A 6,000-nucleotide genomic window follows, 5' to 3' on the forward strand; every position below is an offset into this window, starting at 1 on the left:
TACAAAATAGTCAAAGCAGTGTCTTTTGTTCAGGGAGTCCAAGGCACCCTTATCAGTGAGCAACTAACACCTCAACCCTGCCACTTTCTTTCCCCCCCCATGTCTGCTATGGCAGGCAGTGCCGGATTAAACCCTGTGCCGGTCCCTAGACAGTCGAAGTGTCTTGTTGCGGGCCTCTAAAAGGAGTAGGGCGCATAGGCCAGTGCGTCAGTGCGTACGTGGCCTAATGGACAATCCGACACAGATGGAAGGTATAGTAGCCTGAAACTGCAAGCGTGACACGGGGCAGTACAGGAGGCAAGCATGCTAAGAACAGGCAACATGAATACATAGAAGCAGCCCTGCAACAAAAAACAAGGTACAACCAAGATCTGCAGAAAGAATCTTAACAGGAATTGGGGTTCTAAGCTGAGAAGGGAGGATTGCTCTGGGGTGGTTAAAAGGTGCAGTGCTTCAATTTCAAAAGAAATTCTGCAGAACTCAATGCCGCTGGGAAACATAGGCGACTGTATATGTGCGTTGCTGCTGAGAGACTGAACGAAGGAAGAGAAGCCTAATGCTTGCCTCTGGGTCTCACTATACAATCTTAACCGAGTGCACACCCATGGGCAACGAGCTTAATAGGTGGAGGGACAATCATGTTGCCAGTCCAGCAAAGTGGGAGTGAAGGTTATTGGGTAGGTGCAAAGAAGCACAATATCCTGGATGCAAGTACAGTGAACTAGACTGCAGTTGTAACACCTACCTGCAGAGAAGAGCAGGAACCTTGCTAGGAGCACAACCCTGCCCCAAGAACAGTGTCATATGGGAGCACAACTGGTGTATAGAATAGAGTGCAAATAGGAGTACAATTGGTCTAGTGAAACACATGCCGATAGGAGTAAAAGCACCCCAGCCTCTGGCCCACTTGCAGACTCTCACCTGGCAAGTGGGGGGTAAGGTTTATATGGGGGAAGTAGTAATTGTTTCAGGGGTCTCCCTCTACATTTATGCCACAAATTAATTCTGCGAAGGTCGGAAAAAAATGCAGCCAACCGGAGTCCATAAGGGGAGGGAAGAGAACCCGGGAATTAGTCTAGCCAAGAACACATACGCAAGTGTTGGAAGGGGAGGAAACGGGATTGGCCTCTTTGGTAGAGTGAGTGGGCACACAATGTCCAATATTGCTGATGTCTCGGCCAGAGTCTATAAAGGACTGGAAAGCCCAACTGCTTGCCACAATTTACTTTCCACCCTTCCTTCAGGGATCACAACATTGGCAATCTAAACCTCCAACTTTCCCTTTATCATTCCAGGCTCAAACTATTCATTATCTGGAAGCTCCTCCCCATCTGACCTACTATTCTACAGACCCTCATCCGCACTCAGTTACTCTGTACTCTATTACTGCCAGAACTTCTCTGCACCGTCATGACACCCATTCCCCACGCCCCAAAAACAAACCTACACCGAAACCCCTTTTCACAACACCTCTCAGCTTGCACCCAATGATAAACCAGCCTCCCTAAAAAAGGTTGTCTCAAAGTCTTTAAACCCATATGTGGGTGCACGCCCTATACCTTCTCAATTCTACCACCAACTACTATTGCCCGTCTCTGTTCCGACACCCTCAAGTCCCCCATAATTTTCACATCGTGTGTTTTTATTCCACCACACATGCTACTCCTTAACCCCCACCCCGCCAAATGACAAACCACCGCAAGAGTAAGGCAAACCTAATTCAATCTCCTCAATATCCCATCCACCCATCAAGACCAAATCAAACATACCTCTCCCTGTAAATACTGCCAGGTAGCCACTTGCGCCATTTCCAGGGATAGTGTATGAACCTTTGTGTTTCTTGGCAACACATAAATACCTGGGGTGTACAGGGGTTGTGGCGATGCTCCCTGGATGGAAGTAAAACCGATTTCAGGAAGGCGGGATCAAGGCTGAGAGAACAGTAGAGTATAGATGACAGGAGCAAACAAGTAGTTTATTGGTAATTTGTATGGTGCCTATGCACAAGTGTTTCCAGGTGCCACAAGACAAGGGACGGGCGGGCACAAGGGAACATGAAAAAACAGTTATATGGCATTGTGACAATTCTACCGTGCATGCGCTTGAAAATCTAAGTGCAGGGGTGAGGGAATAGAGGGAGAAGTGGCAGAGTGGTGTGCTCCCAGAGAAGGGGGTGGGGAGGAGGAGTGCAGTGGGCAGGATAGACCAGTGTGGGCTAGCCCGGGAAAGGGAGCCAGAGGGCAAGTGCTGGCAAAGGATGCAGTGGGGGACTGGACTGGCCCCTGTATGACTCTGAAGGTACCAGTCCTTAGTGTAGCAGCAGAGAGTTAGCACAGGAGGGGGAAGAGGGAAAGAAGGAGAAAAGGAAAGTCTTGGAGTTTCCGGAAGTTTAGAAGATCCAGCTCAAGTTGGAGGGGGGAAAGGAAGGCCATTCCAGATGGAGGATCCACCCTCAGAAAGGTATCCACCTCCCACTCTTCTTGGAAAAATGTTTGACATGATTGTTGAAGGTAGCACACCTCAATTTATCCTTATTCGGAACCAGTGGCGTTTCCAAGAAGTCATGTGCAGTGCACAGATTGCCAAAGAAGCAGGATTGGCCAACCAACCTGTATTTTGCAAGTGTGTCTGTAAGGGTTGTGTCCCACATTCACAGAAACAAACTGTCAGGGCGGGCTGCAGATGCATCTCCGCTGGTGGAGGTCCTTGCTTAGGGCACAGAAACAGCACGTGGTTTACATACATCATAATGGTGACAGGGAAATTGAGACGAGGGTTAACAGTAGGAGATTATCACGAGATGGCCCGACGGTGACACAAAACGTCCACTTTTATCCATTAATCCTTTGGCAGCAAGAGGCAACACAGTATAACACTTCCATATACCAGAGGGAAAATACTACTTAAAGGGGTCCCAGAAAAAAGCGTGCTGCAAAGGATTATTGCAGCGTCATAAAACTTGGTGCAGGTGTCCAACTGAAGTTTGGGCCCCTTTTAACTTATTTATTTTTATAGTAATCATGCACCAGTAAACAGGAGGGAGCTCTACGTTTTGTATGGCCCAACGCCTTTCTTACAAACTGTCCCAAGGAAAAGTCCACATGTTGCTGGCAAGGCGTAATCTTCCCAGAGGCCCTGGTTGCTGCTAAACCTGTCTTAATGGAGGAAAAAAAAATTCTCATAGTAGGTGCCCCCACCCTGCTAAATAAGTACCATTCCGAGTATACCTCCATCATCATAGACGGCACACCCATTAATATATCGAACCAAGTCAAAACACTAGGTGAATTCCTTGACTCCAGCCTCACCATGTGCAAACAGAAACAACGGCCTCATCCACGGCTTACACAGCCAAACTTATTGCCCTAAGTCGACCTTTCTTCACAGCCCAAAATTGCATAGCGCTTGCAAGAGCCATCATCTTTACCAGGATAGATTACTGCAATATACTACTGTTAGGCACATCCAAGAAAAAAACAAAATGCACCTTTGAGAGCACCTCTGGGTATAAGCAAAAGAGACCACATCACACACAGGAGAGAAGCACACTGGCTGCCCACACGAGCAAGAATACTCCATAAATCTCTTGGTATCAGACACAAATGTGTCACCTCAAGTATCCCGAGTTACCTCAATCAATGTCTTACAGTCAAAACAGCAGCAAGAAGGCTTAGATCCAGCTCCAACGTGTCCCCTAGAACAGGCAACTCCAGCTTCTCTGTAGCTGCCCCCAGGATCTGGCGCTTACTCCAGAACAACATTTGTAACGAGCCCTCCCACCACAAGCCAAGAAATGGTTAAAAACCTGGCCTTTTAATCAATACTAACGTCACTGCTCTAGTTGGTTATAGCGTGCAAGCTATAGCGCTGTAGCAGCCTCAGTGGCGTGTGTGTGGCCTGCACACACTAGACGCCAGCCTGCTAGATGCTGCCAGCCGGACTCCATGCCAGGGTCCTTCCCTACATGGGATCGAGCCGGAATAACGTGCACTTTCATCCCTCGGGTCTCAGCTGAAGTATCTGTGCTCACCCGGGCCTGCAGGAGAATCCGGGGCCGGTGGAGACTCCAGAGGGTGTGGTGTGTTTCACAACTGCAGCCAAGGGGTTGCTGCCAAGCTGGGCCCCCTCCGGAGAGGGGGGGGGGGCAAACCGAGAGGCCACTGCAAATAGAGGGGATGAAGTGCAGCTTCACGCAGCTGCCAGGCAATACAGTGCAATCATATTCGCCAGGTCACCCCCCACCCCTCCACACGCCGCCCTTTCCCCCCCACACTGCATCCTGGAGATGCCAAGCCAGGGCTAGGTTTAACTGCAGTGCATTCTGGGACATGGAGTCCTGGCTGGCCCCATTATAAAGTCCCACGGCTGCCTGGTCTCCACGTCCTGGCGTTGTCGCTACTGAGACACGCACAGTGTGCTCCGACCGCCCCCCAGCGGCAAGCCACCGCATTCTGGGGTGGCAACACCCCCATAAAGCGCTCTACAAATAAATAAATAAATCATAACCTGCTGCAGCCATCGAGCCGTACCGTGTGCGCCGGGGAAGGGAACCCCGGGGGCTACAGGCTGATGATTTGCCCCCCACGCCCCCCAGGAAGCAGGGCCGTACCTGAACGCACGTGCAGGGATCCGTGTGCGGAAACGTGAGGACAAAGCGGCGACGGCGGCTGCTGACCCGACTCGTGCTGGCGCTGCCTCCGCTGACCCGGAAACAACAGGGCGGCTCCGACAGGAAGCCCATTTATAGCCCAACGGCCCTCAAAAACCAGCCCAAAAATAACCCACGCGCCGCCCGCCCCCGCTGGCTGCAATGGGGCCAAAGATTGAGCACTCGCCAGACCCCTTCAATAGGACAGTCCCGTTACCAGACCCTGCGCCACTCAGGCTCTGTGTCTGTTAGTATAGAACGCGTATATTAGCAACACACGGAAAGGGCATCGTTTTTACCCTCACTTTGCTTTGTGATGCTTCTAGTTTTCCCAGTCAAGATGGGAAAATAGAGCCGCAGTTATGCCCTTATTGCTATGTATTGTTTGAATGTTTTAGATTTTATTATGATTCATGTAAATCCCTGTAAAACATGTTCGTGCTGTTCCCACACTCCCCACACACAGACTCTGAGAGCTATGCACGTGCTATGGTTCGTGCTCCCCGGTCGCTCTGCCGTGCCGGCGGCTATGGTTCGTGCTCCCCGGTCGCTCTGCCGTGCCGGCGGCCGGGAACGCCCCATTTATTTGTACTGCACGCGGCAGAGTGCAACGTCACTCCGCCACATGCATGTGCCCTTTAAGGGGCAGCACCACACTCCTCCTTTTTCATAACAAACGGATAAAGAGAGTAAACTGCGCAAATAATATAACAACACACTGCACGCAAATACACAACCCCTTTTATCACAACCACCCCACTCCCATGAGTCACTTCCAGCCCATGGGCTGGGCCCACCAGTTCAGGGGTCCAAAACATAGTCACTTAGGTGGGCCGGCTTCCCCATCCCAACCCTCTGGGGATACCTCCTACCCACCTCCTGGGTCGGGCCATTAGCACCTGAGATCCCGGGCCCACCAGTTCAGGGGTCCAAAACATAGTCACTTAGGTGGGCCGGCTTCCCCATCCCAACCCTCTGGGGATACCTCCTACCCACCTCCTGGATCGGGCCATTAGCACCTGAGATCCCCCAAGCCGGTGAGCTTGGCTGAGGGGCAAGGCCACCACCCTCGTCCGGCACATCGTTCACGTCCCTTCTCTACAACACTTCTAACCTGGCTTCTCCAACTTTCTTGAAGAATCTGGCATTGCGTGCACCGCCACCACGTCCAAGGAGCCAGGCTCATATGTCAGGGAAAGCTTTCCTTGAGGATGTCTGTTCTTTACGAGTACTTCATCGCCGGGGTCGAAGTGCTGGGGACAGAGTCCCCTTCTGACGTTTTCCTGCTCCTTCCTAATACTCCTCTCCCTTTCCACCTGCTCGTTGTCGACAACCACTGGTTCCCTCTCAGG

The 6,000-nt window shown here is 51.2% G+C and overlaps 1 long non-coding RNA gene across 1 annotated transcript in view; it reads right to left on the bottom strand.

The window, feature by feature from the left end:
• The window catches only part of LOC138517018 (uncharacterized), a 37,497-nt gene extending 32,791 nt beyond the window's left edge, over window positions 1–4,706 (bottom strand). Inside the window, exon 1 of the long non-coding RNA XR_011282341.1 lies at window positions 4,610–4,706. This is a non-coding gene — a long non-coding RNA (uncharacterized lncRNA). The remainder of the gene's footprint in view (window positions 1–4,609) is intronic.
• Between the last annotated feature and the right edge of the window lie 1,294 nt (window positions 4,707–6,000).

This window comes from Ambystoma mexicanum, chromosome 6q, assembly GCF_040938575.1.
Source record: "Ambystoma mexicanum isolate Mex_15411 chromosome 6q, UKY_AmexF1_1, whole genome shotgun sequence".
NCBI classification, from domain to species: Eukaryota; Metazoa; Chordata; class Amphibia; order Caudata; family Ambystomatidae; genus Ambystoma; species Ambystoma mexicanum.